The following is a 19534-nucleotide window of genomic DNA, read 5'->3' as shown; positions in this document are numbered from 1 at the left end:
CTTGTCTTGCTCCATTCTGGCTGTGTCCTGTGTATTAACATACTCTTAGCTGCTCTCCTAGTTTAGCAGTATTTGTCCATAAAGGTAAAAGGAGCTGCAGAGGGGGGAGCCTGCCAATTAATTGCACAGCCAAAATATACTCAGTCACACCCTGGTAATGGACTGATTTTGGAAGGACTGCACAGATTCCACCAGGCTTTGGTACCACACCCCCTATCTTATCCACTTATTTCAGTAAATCCCACAACCATGGACAGATAGGTTTGACCTGTTAATGCCTGCGGGCGTAGTTGCCCATTCTACCCTGATCTGAACCAACAGATTAACTCAGAGTTTCTGAAGCACATTTTCTTAACATTATTCATTTAAGACTAAAACCCAGCTCCTGTGAAGTTAATGGGAGTTTTGCCAGTGAATGTCAACGCCTCTGCTATTTTATTCCTTGGCTTCCTAAACAGGAACTGCCAATCATGCTGTATTACACAGTAATTTTATTAGGCATCCAATCATGCTTTCAGTGGAGACAAGTTATCCTTTGCCTTTGCTGGCAACAAAATCAGGTGCCTTCAGCAAACCACCAAATTCTCTACATGTTTCTTTTGTTGGAAGACACAACTCTAAACGAGTTCAAACTGTTTTGAATTCAAATCATTCTGACTTCTGAACTGAAAAACTAAAACATTATGCCATCACACATATGTAATATCATACACCTGTCTGCAAGCACATTTTCTGACTTTGTTTCCCTCTTACAGGACCTAATTATGTACCCATTTCCTTCTGAATAACAAAGCCTGTATACTAGACATTGGTAGACTCTGTTATATCTTTCTGTACAAATAATATGAAGTGTCAAGAAAGCAAAATAGAAAACAAATCCACTTCGCATTTTTCATCAGAAAAGCAACTTGAGCATTATAAAAAAGTGTAGTTATCACTTCAGACGCTTTGCCTAGAGGTATGGATTTTTGACTGAGGTGTCTTTCCATCTGACTGAAAAAAATCTACATATGACAAAATATATGGCTAATGGTATTAGACAATGTTCCTAAAATATTAGCACATTGGCACAGCAGCTCTTGGCAGAACTGAAAGGACTAGACAGATAGGGCTTTAAATAGTCTTGCCCTCTTTGTTTCCTTTTCTTCAGTTCCAGCTACAGACAAGGTAAAAAGCCACCTCCAAGCTTCCTTTCACAGTGTTTATGTTCAGCAGCCTTCAGGGAGGGAAGGCAAAAAGAATAGCAGCACATGTGTGCTAGTCTAGGAATACAAAATGTGAGTAGTTCAAGTCTCCACCATCCAGAGGTTTGCTTTAAAGCCATTTTGCACTATCAGCATCATTAGTGGCAGTTCTAAGCATAGGGTGCCATTTGACTGCACATTCCCCCTATCCATACAATTGACTTAAATGAAGCTGGTTTTCTATGCACTCTTCAGCTGTCCAAACACAGTGTTGAATATTGTAATAACAAAAGACGTTATAGATTAGCATAGTCTATTCCTGATACCATTTATTCATAGCTGTACTATGAAGAACATTTACACAAAGCATTCCAGGTAATACAAGTAACTAATGATCAAAAGAAGCAGGAGTTAAATAACACAATCAGAGCACTTCTTCTGACAAACTAAACTGCAAATACAATACACAAGCCTTAGAGCTCAGTGAACAAAAAAAAATTACTTACAGACTGCCAAAAAGGGAAAAAAAAAAAAGAAAGCAGTATCTGTTACTGGGGTCTGTACAAAGAAAATATTACTGTTTAACTGCAATCAGAGCCATTCAGCAGTTCTTACAATCCACAATTCACTTCAAATGTATTGTTTGGTGGTTTTTTTGAAACTTGATATTTTGCAAGGTTTTCTTTATTGCTTAAAAAAGCTTTTCTCAAAAATATTTCACAATAAATCTTGACATTCTTTTCAACAGGTCTTACTCAGTATACTGAGCAATACTGCTTACAAATGCCTTTTGGTTATATTGTGCTAGCTCTCTGGATCATGAATCAGTGATTAGTCACATTCAGACTCTGCATATGCATAGCTTTCAGATCACTCTCAACCTCCACACCATAATTCTAAATTAAATTATCACAATAAATTAAATGTTCACAGAACAATTAGGGGCTTAAGGAGGTGTGTGTATTGATAACTATGCTGCTGATGCATTAAAGGATTGAGCATGCATTTCAGGAATACACAGAAAGTTAAAAATATTCAAAATCTAACATTTTCCTTTTGTAAAAGCACTTCTAAATATAAACTCCATAAATTTCATATAATTTACTCTGTACTTCCCCATTAGCTGATTACATTGAGAGCTGAGATCCCTCAACTAACTGAAGTATATAATATTATATCATTATAAACTATATCATACTATCTTCTTGATTGTGTCACAATCATAGACTATTGTCTGGAAAAGGTCTAGTCCAACCTTTTGCTCAAATCAGCAAGTTATTTCAGATTGATAATGGTCCAGGCAAATTCTGAGAAATCTCCACAAATGGAAGATACTCACTTCCCTCAACCCACTGAAGAGGATCAAGATTATCCTGCCCTGGAGGCTTTCCACCCTTGTCACTGTAAGGTCACACTGCTGATGCAGGTTCAACCTGCTGCCTACCAACAGGCCCAGTCCTTCTCTGTGAAGCCAGTCTCTCATGAGTCAGTGACCAGCTTGTACCAATGCATGGGGGTTTTCTGCCTTGAGTAGAGGACTTCACAGTTGATGTTGAACTTGTTTCTGCTTGTTCTGTGACTGCAAGGCTCCATGGGTTTGTATACGTACAGCTTATGTAAGTATTTCCTAATTTGATCCTCCTGTACTGTGGGAAGTGTCTCTGTCCTCCAAACTTTGTTGGTAGTCAGAGAAACCTTATTAGAACAGGATAGAAGAGAACAGAACAGTTCCAATTGGAAGGGACGTACAATGATCAGGCAAATCCAACTGCCTGACCAATTCAGGGCTGACCAATAGTTACAGCATATTATTAAAGGCATTGTCCAAATGCCTCTTAGACATCAACAGGCTCAGGGCATTGAACACCTCTCTAGGAAGCCTGTTCCAGTGTCTGACCACCCTCTCAGTAAAGAAATGCTTCCTAATGTCCAGTCTAACCCCTCCCTGGTTGCAACTGTGAGTCATTCCTGTGCATCCTGTCACTGAATAGCCAGAAAAAGAGATCAGCACCTCCCTCTTTATCACCCGTCCTCCTCAGGAAGCTGTACAGAGCAATGAGGTTGCCCCTTACCCTCCTTTTCTCCAAACTAGACAAACCCAAAATCATTAGCATTAATATCTGTTCAGCCCTTTCACCAGTGTTGTTGCCCCCCTCCAGATACATTCAAGGACCTTGACATCCTTCTTAAATTGTGAGGCCCAGAACTGCACACAATACTCCAGGTGAGGCCACACCAATGCTGAATACAGTGGGAGAATCACCCCTCTTGGCTGTCTGGTCATGCTGTTTGATGCACACCAGAATGCAGTTTGTCCTCCTGGCTGCCAGGGCACCCACTCATATTGAGCCTGCTGTTGACCAGCACCACAAGATCCCTTTCTGCGGGGCTCGTCTCCAGCCATGCTCTCCCAGTTTGTACTTTTGTCCAGCATTTCCCTGTCCCAGGTGCAGAATGCAGTATTTGTTCTTTTTAAATGTCATGCCACTGATGATTGTCTAATGGCACAGTTTATCTAGATCCCTTCAGCAAGGCCTCTTGTCCCTCAAGAGAGTCAATAGCACCTCCCAGTTTAGTATCATCAGCAAACTTACTAATGGTGCATTCAACTCCTGCATCCAGGTCGCTCAATACCAGCCACACTTTGGTCTGCTAATTCTATACCTGCATGCCCAGGTGATGCTTCTATACACCTCCTTGGTAGTATATCCTGTCTTCTACTTCCCAGATACCTCTCTTTTGTGTTTGAGCTCAGTCAGATGGTCTTTCTTTGACCATGCTGGTTTCCTGCAGTGCCTGCTATATGACTTGCATATTGCGATAATCTTATTGGCCAATAAAGATGTCAGACACAAGCAGGTTGAGTCTGCTTTAAAACAGAGTTGGGGTGAATTTAAAAAAAAATAACAGTTTCAGTTTGGGCTTTGAAAGCACTCTAATACTGTACGGAACCACTTTGTGTTGTCCCTCATATCTGAATTACACATTAAGGCTGAGACATACTAGTTCCTTAGTCCCTCTCTGTCAGGGCTATAAATTATAACTAAATCCATATGTGACAGTTTGCTTACTACTACAATCAAGGGGTTGACAGAAACATTGTTAGAATCTCGATCTTGAATGTCAGTCCCTTTTATCTAAGCCATGGTTTCCTTTTGCTTTCCTCAATCTTGTTACTGAGTAGAGCATGCACAGCCACTCTGCTCATTGGAGACTCAAAATGAGAGAAGGAGATACAAACCAGTGGGAGTTATGGAAATCAGAAACTTAATGTTGAACCTGAATTCAAAGATACCTGTCTGGAGGGATGGATGGAGAGTACACATGAAAAAGTAATCTAAGCGCAGTATTCTAGGTCTCCTGAAGCTTAAGAGTATAGGGGTTTAGAAGAAATATAAAAGCAAGCTGAAATAGTTGAGACAGGAAATGATTCAAGAGTGAATAAGAATTTCAGCAGACCCAGGACTGAAGCAAGGAAGATGCCTTGCTGTGCTGTAGAGATTGTGAGAGGTCAGTGACACACAAGCAAACTGTAAGGAGGATGACAGACTTAAAAATCAGTTCAGGCTCAAGGATGGCATCAAGATATTTGGCCTTCACTACTGCAGAAGATAATTAAGCAAATTATTGCATTAGTTGGAGTGTTGGAGTCCTCTTGCAAAGTTTAAAAAAAAAAAAGATTTCATAGATGCCAAAGAGTCTTTTGCAGGCTTTCCCCCCCTTTCAATAAAATTTAAGTGGAGGAGGGATGCAGTGGAAGAACTGTGGTGGTATTCTGGTTCTGTCACCCATCAAGGCTATCCTCAGTGCACTTGCTCTAAAACAACCTATAACGTATGTTTAGAAATACACATGTAGAGGATTTATTTGTCTGAAGAGATACTGCAGATTAAAAAAAAAAAAAACAACCAAAAACAAACAAAAAAACCCAAACCTGTATGAGAGGTTTGGCATTGACAGCTCTTCTAAGGAGCATGGAACAGAAGGACTATAGCAAATGCAGAATATTACAGGATCATCTCGTGTAGACAGAGCAAAATGAGCTCAACAGAATGGGAATGGTAAATGAAAGAAAATCATGGGTACCATTCTTGAAAAAGCAGTGATAGTTCAGGCTGAAAATAATTAAAAAATGACAAACAAAGGGTGGAGAGGAGAAAGCAGCTCAGGTACTTGCTTCTCAGGGCTGGTTGGAAAGTGACGCTGACAAAAGGAAGGTAGACAGGATTCAGTGGAATCCCTTTACCATTTCACATGGAGGTATTGGGATTGTCAAGTAAGTTCACCTTCCTTTAAAATGCCATGCAAGACTGTAAAAATGGAGACCATGCAGCTGGCTTTTATGCAAAGCTGTTGTTTTAATGAGAAAATGTGAAAGGCTGAAGAATAAACGTAAAAGAATAATTATTTCATAGACCTGTAAATGTAACAGAACACAGTCCTAGAGAAGAAATAAACAACTCTTAGATCAAAAGATTCATAGATCACCTTCACTGGAGGACTAAGTAGAAATTTATTAACTACCTTTTTTTTTTTTTTGAAGCCAGTTCACAATAAGTATACAGCTTAATGTCAACTTAAATTACATCTACAGTTTTCTGACAGATTCATTTGCTTTTTCAGGTTTATGTCTAATACACTGACAGTTTCTAATCAATAGGAGACAATTCCCTTTGAGAGTTATTAAAATATACCTTGCATTTAAATGCAATAAAAAGCATGACTGAACATGCCTCTGTTCCTCATAATACATAAATACCACATCTGGTCCATAAAAAACATGCATTATACAGAGGTTGTATGAATGCCAGATACATATTATTACATGGAGCTGTTTTATCCATCTAGTCTAATTTCCAGATGTTTTATTACTTGTAGACAAGAGTATTGTCAAAACTGTTGCTGGAAGTCCTTTTATTTCAAGAGTGCAAGGGACAGGGGTAGTGAGTTAAGCTACAGGAAATGTTTGTGATACAGTTAATGGCAAGTCATGTGACTGAATCATCAGTGCTATCATGTTTAAAGAGATGCACTTAAAAATTCAATTTCAGACTAAAATTTCAGATGACTGCATCTTAAATACGCACTTACTTATTCTTCCAGCAGTAAATGGCACATAATTGCAGGTAATATTTACAAAAACCAGAGCAAGCAACTAATGGAAATGAAATGGAAACCACTAATGCAAAAGTTGCAGGTAACTATAACCATATCCAAAAACATATCAAGCAGTTAGCTAAAAATTCTGAATATATTGAAAACTAATTCCTTTAATCCTCCAATTTGGAATTGGGCTGTGGGATTTTTCTTGGTGTTTTTTGTTTTGGTTTGCTTTTTTGTTTGTTTTTTTCTCCACAAGGAACAGAAAGGTGTTTTCAAACATTATTTGAAATTAAAATGACAGTTCTCAAAGAACCATATGGCATCTGAAAAACTTGCTTGGGTCACTCACAAAAGCGATGTTTCTAGTGCAATAGTTACAATGTGAGGGATAAAAAGGCATGTAGGTGAGCGCATAAAGGAAAGGAAAAACAGCAGACACTGTAATAAAAATGTTGTTTCACCAAGATGTCAGAAGAGACTGAACTGATTTAGTTTGAGCACAGCAAGGTAGAAATGAAGCAATTCTAAGAATGCCACTAGGAAGGAGGCACTAACATAAGGGTTGGACAGTATCTATTAGTTTTCCTTGTAAAGAAAGTACATTTCACTAAACACAGGATTTGGTGTAGTGAAGAACAAGCTGTACAGAGATGTGAAGGTTACCAAATGAAAACACACTGATTTTTAGAATATTAGATGTATTAATGTGACTTTTTTGACTTTATCCCTGAAAAAAACTTAGAATGACTATAGTAAGATTACTTTACAATCCCATTCAAAATGTCATCATAATGTGATCTCTTAACTTCTGTTTCTAAGAAGTAACAACCCAGACTTTTTTCTGTCCTGAAATACTTCCTATACTGGCACTGAAAACCTCAAAGTTCCTTTCCTCAATTTACTGTGGGTCCTGTTTCAGATTACATACTACTTCTCATACCTTACCTGCTTTTTCAGTAAACTCCAAGCAGGACCACATCCATTTAAAAAAAAATCCCTAACAACTCAATGAGCAGGTGAAGGAGAGCAGTCCTAACTGTTTCTCAGAGAAACCTGGCAACTACAGTCAATGATTCTAAGGTGGACTTCGCAGTTAACTGATTAAATTGATTACTCAGATTTACCAAATACCAGCATTAAAACAGGTTGACACTACATTTACTAAAACTCTAGAAAACATTTCCAAACTGACTTACATAATGGCTAGGAGGGTAAAATTAATTTCATTCTTATGAACACCACAACCCCATAACTTGTATTTACCTTAAACTGGAAATAGATTATAAACAACCCAAGGCTTAGACATGACTCCAAAAATAGGAAAATATTCATCATGCTGTCCATGAAAAATATGATGTACTCCACCATCACTTGAATTCCTCAGAAATCAAGTTAGGATGATCATCAACCTGTCATCTACCTGGACTTCTGCAAAGCGTGCAACACTGTCCCACACAACATCCTTGTCTCTAAATTGGAGAGACATCAATTTGACAGGTGGACCACTCGGTGGATAAAGAACTGGCTGGATGGCTGCACACAAAGAGTTGTGATCAACGGCTCAATGTCCAGCTGGAGATCAGTAACAAGTGCTGTCCCTCAAGGATTGGTGTTGGGACCAGTCTTGTTCAATGTATTTATCATCAATATGGACAGTGGGATTGAGTGTGCCCTCAGCAAGTTTGCTGATGACACCAGGCTTTGTGGTTCTGTTGATATGCTAGAGGGAAGGAATGCCATCCAGAGGGACCTTGACACGCTTGTGAGGTGGGCTGATGCCAACCTCATGAAGTTTAACCATGCCAAGTGCAAGGTCCTACACCTGGGTGGGAGCAATCCCAGGCACAGCTACAGGTTGGGCAAAGAAGAGATTCAGAGCAGCCCTGCAGAGAAGGACTTTGGGGGTGTTGGTCGATGAGAAAATGAACATGAGCTGGCTGCAGTGTGCACTCACAGCCCAGAAAGCCAACCGTATCCTGGGCTGCATCAAAAGAAGCGTGACCAGCAGGTTGAAGGAGGTGATCCTGCCCCTCTATTCTGCTCTCGTGAGACCTCACTTGGAGTATTGTGTGCAGTTCTGGTGTCCTCAACATAAAAATGACATGGTACTGTTAGAACAAGTCCAGAGGAGGGCCACGAGGATGATCAGGGGACTGGAGAACCTCCCATGTGAAGACAGGCTGAGAAAGTTGGGGCTGTTCAGCCTGGAGAAGAGAAGGCTGCATGGAGACCTCAGAGCAGCCTTCCAGTATCTGAAGGGGGCCTACAGGGTTGCAGGTGAGGGACTATTCATTAGGGGCTGTAGTGATAGGACAAGGGGTAACGAGTTGAAACTTAAACAGTGGAGGTTTAGACTGGATATAAGGAAGAAATTCTTTACTGTTAGGGTGGTGAGGTACTGGAATGGGTTGCCCAGTGAGGTTGTGAATGCTCCATCCCTGGCAGTGTTCAAGACCAGGTTGGATGAAGCCTTGGGTGATATAGTTTAGTGTGAGGTGTCCCTGCCCATGGCAGGGGGATTGGAACTAGATGATCTTGAGGTCCTTTCCAACCCTAACTATTCTATGATTCTGTGATCAATAACACCCTACATCGCAGGTTAAGGCTGGCCCTGCTGCAGCCATTAGCCCTCTTCTCTAAAGACAACTCCAGTGAGCTGTAATATGCTCACTCCATATGCTAATCAATATGCCTTATTGATAAGCATTTCAGCAGGCCCCTTAAGCTAGTCAGAAAATATGTGGTTTAGTGTACTGACAGCTACAAAACCAGGACATCTAGAATTACAGATTGAATGGCACAGCACAGAAGATTAACCCTTGTAAACACAAGACCCCTTGGTGGAAGTGAACAGCCAGCTGAGTGGCTTCTCACTGTGGTCTGGGGTCAAAGCCAGGAGGGTTCTTATATCCCTTCTCAAAATGATTGTGTATAATGATTGAGATAGCTGTGATAAGACTAACAAGTTAATTAATAATTCTCACTGCATCAGTCTAATCACTAAGGCATTCCCTCTCCTCTTTCAAATTCTTCGTTCTCTCATAGTAAATGGAAAGCAACCTGGATAGAGAGCATGCTTGCTTGTACAAAGGAGGACAGAGTACTCAGAAACATCCTGTGTAAAGTCACCACCAGGAAGAGAGAGAAAATGCACTTGTGCAGTGCTGGAGGAAAAACATCTGTACATTCTCGGCAATGCTTCTGTGTTGGAAATGGGATAAAGGTTGGACTTGATGATCTTAAAGGTTTTTACCAACTTAGTTGATTCTATGATTCTATGTAAGTGAATTTTTCCTTTTTGGATCCCACAAAGAAGCACTGGTTAAATTAATAGACTCTGCATAACTCCTAAATATCCTGACATCTCTAGAGATCAAATGTGTCACTTAGAATATGTCTATAGTATATCTAACAGAATTAAATTAAACTTAAATGAGTACAGCAATATAAACACATATTAGAGAATTCAAAACAAGCAGCTTGTTACGAACATCATAAGACTTACACTTCTATGCTCAAAATGAATTTTTTTCCAAAGCTAAGAACATAAAGACTATAAATACTAACAGTAGTGTTTATGTTAGAAGGTCTCCAAATAGTTTGCAAAGGAGACACAGCTCTATTCTCTCTGGAGAAGACTGCGTGGAGACCTCATAGCAGCCTTCCAGTATCTGAAGGGGGCCTACAGGGATGCAGGTGAGGGACTATTCATTAGGGACTGTAGTGATAGAACAAGGGGTAAACGGGTTGAAACTTAAACAGTGGAGGTTTAGATTGGATATAAGGAAGAAATTCTTTACTGTTAGGGTGGTGAGGTACTGGAATGGGTTGCCCAGGGAGGTTGTGAATTCTCCATCCCTGGCAGTGTTCAAGGCCAGGTTGGATGAAGCCTTGGGTGACATGGTTTAGTGTGAAGTGTCCCTGCCCATGGCAGGGGGGTTGGAACTAGATGATCTTAAGGTCCTTTCCAACTCTAACTATTCTATGATTCTAAATACAACATGCTAGCCAAAAATGTGCTAACAAAGTCACAAAGGTAGAACAATCCCAAGCTAAACCAAAACAGCTGCAAATTATATGGCAGGTAGAACTTGCCTCATCCTCAGTCTTCAGAGTAATTCATGCACCTGTGTCCCACTATCAATTTTTATTGAAAGCATCTGCAAACTCTCATTACAACACTTTATTGTCCAAGAGAAAGACGAGTGCTGTTAAAACAGTATCCTTAAAGTTCATCCCTCTGGGGATTTTTCAATATACAGTTACCCATATTACCATCTAAAACATTGGGTATTCCTTTTGCAGTTCTCATTAAATCCAAGGAGAAAAGGATATCATCTATCTGATGTTTTTTGGACCAGAAAATGCATCTGTCTTATATGTACCCTGGGTCCTGTTTGCATACGTGCTGTAATCCCAACACATATTCTTGTTTCATTTTAGAAGGACCAGTGGAAGAGTTTGTATTCACTGTCTTCTTTACTGCTCCTTAAAGTATGACTCTTCTGTAATCAAAGTTCATTATAAAAATTAAATGAGCCTAAGGAGGTTAATTCATATATCCTTCTGCCATATCCCCTATCCACTCCTCCCTGCATTAAGGAGGCTGTATTTGACATTGCAAAAAAAGGCTTTAAATTATTTTCTTCTTAATAGACTACCCTGCATGCAGTTTGCTGCTGCTTTTCAGGATCACAGTCCTGTTTTAAAGTAACAACAAATCTGTAACAATTTGCAGTGAACAATGCACCAAATGTAGTTTGGCAACACACTAGAACACGTTAATGGGCAACATAATATGATCTTTTGGATCTACTGGTACCAAATAGATGTCATAACACAAGCAACCCGAAACATTTTCAGACCACCTCTGCCTTTCACCTTTTGCTAATCCCTTTCTTGATAGGTGATCTGACTGTTCTTGAACCAGCCCTTGACTTACAGGACTTAACCTCAATGGACCACCGAGTGACACAGCCTTTTTGTTCTCTTTCCCTACAAAACTTACTGCCCTTCCAGCACCACATAAACACAGCAGTAGCTCTGCTCCATGTCCAGGTGAGCTTTTCTTGCATGCTGCTTACCCCAGCACACCAAGACAGAGCCACAGTGAAGCAGGAGGTTCTCTCTCTAGCTGCAGCAGAGAGGCACAGCTAAACCTAGCTAAGGGTGTCCAAGGAGGGCAGAAGACAGTATCATTAGGTATTGTGTGCAATAACTTTGATGTCACACACATTTACATCTTAAACACTGCATATACTTAACTTAACTGAGCTGGCACTATGTCACAGCATCATTCATCAGAATGTTGGCAGGAAAGGACTTTTGCACAGGGTGGACTAACACCAACACCAGGTGAGGTCAGACACAGCTTTACCTGGCCAAGCTCAAAAGCCCCTGTGGATGAAACACTGTAGCATCTCCGGTGTGTCCCTGTGCTGCTCCAAAGCTAACAGCTTGATGCACAAGATATTTTACCCGTGCACACTTCTTGTCATTGAAATTCATGAGTTTTCTGTTAGTCTGATCCTTGAATTTCTTGAAGTCTCTCTGAACTGAGTTCTGCCTATAGGCCTGTCATCCTCTCCTAATAAATTGTACTGTCCAGCAATTGGACATCTCATCACAACAGGCACAGCATAGCCCTCCCTAGACAACTGCAACTGCACCTGAAATCGCTATGTGTTTACTGGGGACTTAGCACAGAATAAAATCATTAGGAGAAAGAGATCAAACTTCTAAGTACCCAGCAATTGAATCCAAAGTCTAAGCAAGGAGGAAGGCAGGAAGAAAACAAGATCCACTCAGGTCCTGAGAAATAATGATTCTCTTTCTTGCCTCTCTAAACATACCTAGGTTAACTGTTTTGCTACTGGAAAATTCTTTCAGTGACCTTGAAGCACATGGATTTACCCCTGTGCACTGAATTTTGCCCAGTCTCAGAAGCTGGAACAGTTTACTATTATCCTGCAATCTGTAATCAGAAAATTTGAATATTAAGACTGTTAAGTACTCTGAATACAAGTAATCATTTAGTCGGCATCTGATTTGCATGGATTTCTTCAGTGACAAAACAATATTTACCTTGCCATATACTCACAGCATGGAGGAGCTCGGCTTCTCTGATCAGCTAACACGTGCAGACGAGACTAATTGCTGTTCTATCACGCCTGTAGTTCTACTTTCAGGGTGGTGTCCCTGGGAATGAGCCATACGGTGATTCAGTGAGAGCATAGCACCACCTGCTGCCAAAGACAAGGATTCAGAAGGGAGGAAAAGTTTTTGCCTTCTTCCTCTGTAATATTGCTAATTTAAAAAAAGAAAGAAAAAAAAAAAGCTCCCTGTATTAGCTGTTCTATTATTAATGAAGTCTCCAACATATAAAATTTGCAGGGGTTTTACACCTCAGACATAGTGTGTTTCTTGGCCATTTCAGTTATTCTGTCATGTTTATATTCAGTCCTAACAAGGTGCTTATCTAGAAAACAATCCTTTTCAGAGCTTATACACACAGGCAGTTTTGCCTAGTGTAAAGCAAAGGAAGTAGAAGGATCTGTGTTTTCAATGTGTATTTTATTACAGTGATGCAACAGATATGTGACTAAGGTGCTCTGGTAGTAATTTAACCTCAGACAAATGTACAGTAATTATATTTGTGTTAGTCTGCATTTGGTTCATAATACATCAGCAGGTGCCTTCCTGTACCGCACCTCTTCCTGATTCACCAGCCTGCTCATGTGGATGCACTACGCTCTTTCAGGATCTTAGAAGCCTGATCTCACCTCTCTGGAAAAATGCTGCTGTGCAGCTGGGTGCATTGAATTTACATAGCGACGGTTTGGTATAGGGGGGATACAGAGGTGGCTTCAGTGAGAAGCTGCTAGAAGCTTCCCCAGTGTCTGACAGAGCCAGTGCAAGCCGGTTCCAAGAGGGATGCACCACCGCTGGCCAAGGCCTGGACCATCAGCAACAGTGGTAGTGTCTCTGGGATAACAGATTTAAGAAGGTGTAAAAAAAATAACAGAACTGTGCAATGCCAATTGCAGCCACAGAGAGGAGTGAGAATATACAAAAGCAACAACTCCACAGACATCAAGTCCCGTGAAGATGAGGAGGAGGTGCTGCAGCCCATGGTGCAGCCCATGGTGATCCCCCCTCAGTCCATAGAGGTCCACGGTGGAGCAGATCTCCACCTGCAGCCTGTGGACGACATGACGTCAGAACAGGGGTATGCCCGAATAAGGCTGTGACTCCATGGGAAGCCTGTGCTGGAGCAGGTTTGCTGCAGGACTCATGACCCTGCTGGGGACACATGCTGGAGCAGTCTGTCCCTGAATGACTGCATCCCATGGAAGAGACCCACACTGGAGCACTGTGTTCCTGAAGGACTACACCTCGTGGAAGAGACCCACGCTGGAGCAGTTTGTGAAGAACTGCAGCCCATGGGAAGCACTCACATTGGAGAAGTTTATGGAGGACTGTCCTGTGAGAGGGACTCCATGCTGGAGCAAGGGAAGAGTATGAGGAGTCCTCCGCCTGAGGAGAAAGAAGCTGCAGAAACAGGACAACTTTACTTAGCAGAAGGCCAGAACTACTTGAATGTTTGGGCCATAGTGGTAAAAGATCTGGAAATCTTCAGGGAAGTGGCCCTAGAAGCATAAGAAATTCTCCCTCTGCATGAACAGCCGATGTTCCTCCATGTTCAAAACAGTGACTCATTTGCTTACTGCCTTGCTTCTAACCTAGGACTGCTCTACCATGTCCTACCCTGCCAAACTGTGTGTGTAGTGATGGACAGTGGTCTGAGAAACAAGCAAGTAATGATCAGGCACAAATCATGACTCAGACTGTACAAGAGCCCTTACTTGCTTCTGTCTTTTCTCCTTCTGATATCTTACTGCAATCACTGCAGACAGAATTAGGGTTGATGAAACTAAAGATCATGGAGCAATCTATTTGGAAGCAGCAGCTTTCCCCCAGAACAAGAGAATCCATCAGTCTGATATCCGCAAACCTGGAGCCAGCATTGCTCCAAATCTCAGAATTCACAGACAGTTGTGAAGCAAACAGACAAATAACAGAAGAGCACAAGAGGTTTTATAGCTAGCCAGTAGATATTTCTGTATCTGGCATATGCTGGCGCTTTCTCCCAACATGTTCTTCACACCTTCTAGGAGCTTAAAATACTGAAGCCACAGACTTGCCTCAGTATCAGAATCATTCACATGTTCTTGTATTCAAATAACATAGCAAACACCAAAACACTAATCAGACAGTAACACACAGTGAGGGTGGCATCCTAAACTACAATTCCCTTTACAAAACAATATGTATATATTATCTATACTGTGTCCACAGTATGCTTTGTAGCTGGTTCACATACTTACACTCATCATGTGCCTGATGTATGCATCCATTCTGTACTTGCTACTGTTTGAAGCAGCTTTAGCTTGTGAGTTTTCTTCAAGTTACATCAGTTAAACATCCTGTTTTGGTTAGTTCTCATCCCTAATTACCTATGTGTGTCAGCATCAGTACCAGCATTCTCAGTGTGTAGCTCACACACAGCTCCTGTATAATCTTCTTCCATTTTGAAATTCTCTCCAACTAACAAACATACTTGAAGTCAACCAGTCCTATACCCATAATTCAGCCACTCTCTGGTCACACACAGGATTTCTAGGCTCTAAAGGGTTTCCAAATTTCTAGATCTAATTGGTGCCTGAACACCCCTGATATATACAGGGTGTTCTTAAAATAAATCTGTACAAAGTGGCCAGGATAAAACAGAAGGTGTATCTGGCAAAATCTGGACACACAATCACCATACAGAAGATCATGTGTAAAATAGATTAGTAATTTACAGTGCAGCTGAAGACTCCCTCATAGAAGTATATTCTATTTCCAAACTGCAGAATCTTCACAAATTTCCCCTATAGGAAATTAATGTGAGCAGCTACTTGTAGTATGAAATTGTCATCCTACCTTATTCAGTCACAAATCTTGTAGGCAAGCCTCAGCTGAGGTACCCATGCCATTTACCTACAAAGCAAGCTACTGCATGTAAAGATATAGGCCCATCTGCAAAGGATATATACTACTCAGGCTTAAATTGTACATTCTGCTACTCACATAGTGGAGCAGATGAACTGCTTACAACATCAGTGAAAACTTGTAAGTTAAGTCAGTTTCAGCTAACTTACGAATTTAGCTTAGCTTAGCTTACCTTGGATGTGCAGCGGGTAAATTATCACATGGTTTCCATATACTAGGAAAAACACACTCTATTAAACATGATAAATTTCATTCAAAAATTAATGTGCTGGCCTTGTATTTCCTCTAAAGATGTCTTCAAGAGACACCTATGTGGAATTCCCAGTCTGGTGTCAGTTCACACCTCAGTTTACTGGGCAGTAATATCCCTGTGTGTTGACCCGACTGCAGTGGCCACAGAATGTTACTTAGCTAATATTAAGTTGCAATTTCCTCTCTGCTGCTTTGTTACTTCTCAAGTATGAAGGAGAGTTAGCTGCAGACAGTTTATAGTAAATTTCTTTGCATACCTGGAAATAATCCTGAGAGATCTCCAGTCACTTCGAAGTGACTGCTATAGCCACAGCAGAATTGGAACAACTGAGAAGAGCTTTACCACTTCCTCCTATAAAAGACACTGCTGTCCAGCCCTATTTCACCATTTTATTTAACAAGATGAACCTTTGAGATGCCTTAATGTCCAAAACTGCTTTTGGAGTTTTTTCCTCCTGTTTAACATAGGGATGTGTGTGTGAAGGAATCTGTACAATCCTGTTGCAAAAGTCAAGTTCAGCTGTATCAACAGCTGTATCAACAGCACATTTTATTTTTCACTGCAGCACTTCTTTCCCCTTCTTTAGAATACCCAGAAGAAAGGGTTAGGCTGTAACTAATGGACATTTAACTTTAACCTGAAAGAATGGAAAAACCACTCTGATAGAACCAGGGAATGCAGGTTCCTTATCTGAATAATGATTCACATTTTCACTTCTGAGTTTTTAAAAATTTCTGTAAAAATGCAAAATAATACTTCTAGCACTCATTCACTAGGCTTCTAGTAGAAGCACAACTTTGTCATTTCGTAAGCTATAAAGCTGTGTAAGTCTTTACAGGCATAGATAAGAATGTATTCACATTCTACACAGTTTACAATCCAAGCAAAAAGTCCACAACAAAAAATAATCAAAATACATTCCTCTCAGAAGCCTGAAATCAAACTTATAGGACAGGCCAAGTAAAAAGAATAGTAGATTTTCACAGTCAAGACGTTAAGTTGGTACCAGAGCATAGTGATATTTGAGAAATACTCTCATTGCTTTCCCAGGTTGTCCTATGAGTTAGGGGTATAAAGTCATAAACAATTCACAGATACTTTAAATCAACATTTGCTAACCACAGTACAGCCTAGAAACATAATGATACCTGTTATGACTAAAGTCTTAGCTATCACTTAATGTACCAGCCTACCTATAATTTAAAAAATAAAACCAAACAAAATAATGACACTTTGTCCCACTGTAATGAATATGTAAAACACAGTGTACCTCTTACCTAAAATGTACTTCCATTGTAAAAGCCTCCTTACACAAGTGAAGTTAAAATGTTTCAGCTGAAGTATTTTCTCTGCCACTGTTCCTAACTGTCATGGCATTATTTCCTTATTTCTACAGATAGCTGCAAAAGACTCCTTGCTTCCTAGACTCCTGCTTCATCCACATTTATTCCGTTTATTACGTATGATCTCACCTCTCTCCTCCACTGCCAAAATCCATATCTGATTCTCTAAAAAAGGCAAGTTAGAGACAACTAGTAATTCTGTAAAAGACAGAAAAATTACTTAAGAATTAAGTAGTGCATATTCTTCAGGTGAAGGAAATGACCATACCATGTCCTTCCACTTACATGTTCTGCTAATAACTTCCACTAAGAAAGTCTTTATCTCATGGACACCTCCCCACAAACTAATAGGAAATAACAACCACATAAAATACATTCCATTGGTGTTCTACTGTCCTGAGAACATAAGGACACGTGGATGTGTTTCTATCACTGACACAAGGGTTTTTACTCACATAGCAGAGGGGGCATACTGTGTTTGTTTGGGAAGGGGGAAATGTAAGAAAGCTCTTTGGGTGGTCATGGGGTGTGGTTATGAGGTTCATAAGAGACAAGGTAACTAAAACATGCTGTCTGGCCATGGAACCTGTCATTTTCTTGCCTTTAATAATAATTTAAGTGTGGCTGTCACACAGCATCTTCGTGTGCTTGGGATCTTTCAGACTTTGCGTTCATTCCCTAACAAGAAAGTGCAGGGGGAAAGCACAAACACGCATCAGCCTGTTGCTGTCTAACCTCAGACTCCATTCCACCTCTCTGCACTACTAGTCCAGCCTCTTTGTTGCTTTTGAACTTCCCCTTGATATGCCTCTTGGAAAAACTAAAGCTTTTAAAATTTAATTACTTATTTATTTTTAAAGAACATTAATCACATTGATGTTTCCTCTCCTTGTGCACATGTGGAAACAATTACAGTCCCAGCTCTGCTGTTTCACCAGTCTGCCATGCATGGTGAAAATCCCACTGAAACAAGCAGGCCTCTGAAGATTACATACTAGAGGGCTGCAGTCTGCAGTCAAATTTTCTTCAATTCTAAAGCTCCCTGCTTAATCTCTGCTTCTTCCCTGTGAGCTTTTAACCAGGCCCCAGATGCAATATAAAACTGGGTTATATAATAGTGTCTAAAAATACTAACACAAACTCAGATTGTTTGTCGTTATTAAAGACCACCATTAGGTTTTCTCATAAAACAAGGATAGTGCCTTCATGTCTGTCTACTCCACCCTTCCACCCTGAAACGTTTAAATCCCAGTGAAAAGGCTCAAGCAAAACTGCCTGAGAGGTAGCTGTCTCAGAGATAGTAAGTTCCACAAGTTTGTCCAGTATACAAATGGGTAAAAGAAACTATATTCATGGACTTACACAAAGAAAGACTACCTGCTCTCTTTATTCATCATCAGAAAATCTACCTAGAGAAAAAAAAAACAGATGTAGAAATTACTCAATTAGTTTAATGTGCACAGAATAGCTTATTTAAAGACTGTCAATAATAAATAGGTATTTATTAGGTAACTAATAAACAGGTGTACTTAATTGGTATAGAATAGCCTTGCTCTATCAAAGCTACAACCACTAAAAAGAGAACTCAAAGCAAAAATGCTTAGTGCATCTACAGCCACCATCAAGTGTGATGGCCAGGCTGGTTAACACTTATTTGTAAACAGCAGACTTTAGTATCTTAGAGCTCCCAGCAGCTTTGGTCACTCATCTTTGCCTTCTACTTCCCCAGCAATTTGTTGATATCTCATTTGTGCCAAAGAAACCTATGAAATAATCCCGATTTTCTAAATATGTCTAAAAAGATGACTAGAGGAAGGCAACATGAACAGTTGAGTCAGCACGGTTAAGAAGACAGTCACATCATGCAATGGGAAGGATGTGTGCTAACAGGCAAAACCCGCTGCTACTACTTGAACAGCAAAGTGTAGCAGCTGAATAGAATGAATCAAAACACCCTGATTTTGTTAAGTCACTGTGTAAGCTAAAATGTTAACCTGTAAATTGAAACCACTCTGTTAATTGTAAGTTGTTAGGTTACAAAATGGGACAGCTCTGTTGAGAGCAAGATGGGCTGGTGCAGCCCTGGGATATGTATAAAACAAGGGTAACCCTTGAAGATAAGGGAGGAGTAACCAAGACAGATGGGCCAGTTCACACAGTGCAGCCTGGCCCCTGGGAGGGCCAGAAAAGACTGCACTGCCATTTCCCCATATAGCATCCTGGTGTGCAGGAGTGCATGTATGGCACTATGTGCAGTGTGCCTGGTTGGTATCACATAATACAGAATTGCATTTTTACTTATAGCATGACAAGATTAAGTAACATTCTGCTATGTATAGCCTGCATCAGACAGCTTGATGGATGGGCACATCCAGCTGTTACCACAAAAGACAGTTGAAGACTCCATTTGTAGTTTTAGAAAGCAAGCATTCCTTATTACAGCACTGGGCACACACAGTAATCATTTTGTAAAGGTGGGCATGCCTTGAGTCTACAAGCAGCATCCATATATACAACAAACTTACACATATTTACAACTTTTCTGGGAAATACTTTACATATTCACTAGATTTCCTAGAGCTAATTATAATACTTGT

The sequence above is a fragment of the Melopsittacus undulatus genome, chromosome Z, assembly GCF_012275295.1.
Source record: "Melopsittacus undulatus isolate bMelUnd1 chromosome Z, bMelUnd1.mat.Z, whole genome shotgun sequence".
NCBI classification, from domain to species: domain Eukaryota; kingdom Metazoa; phylum Chordata; class Aves; order Psittaciformes; family Psittaculidae; genus Melopsittacus; species Melopsittacus undulatus.
Note: the sequence above shows the minus strand (reverse complement) of the source record.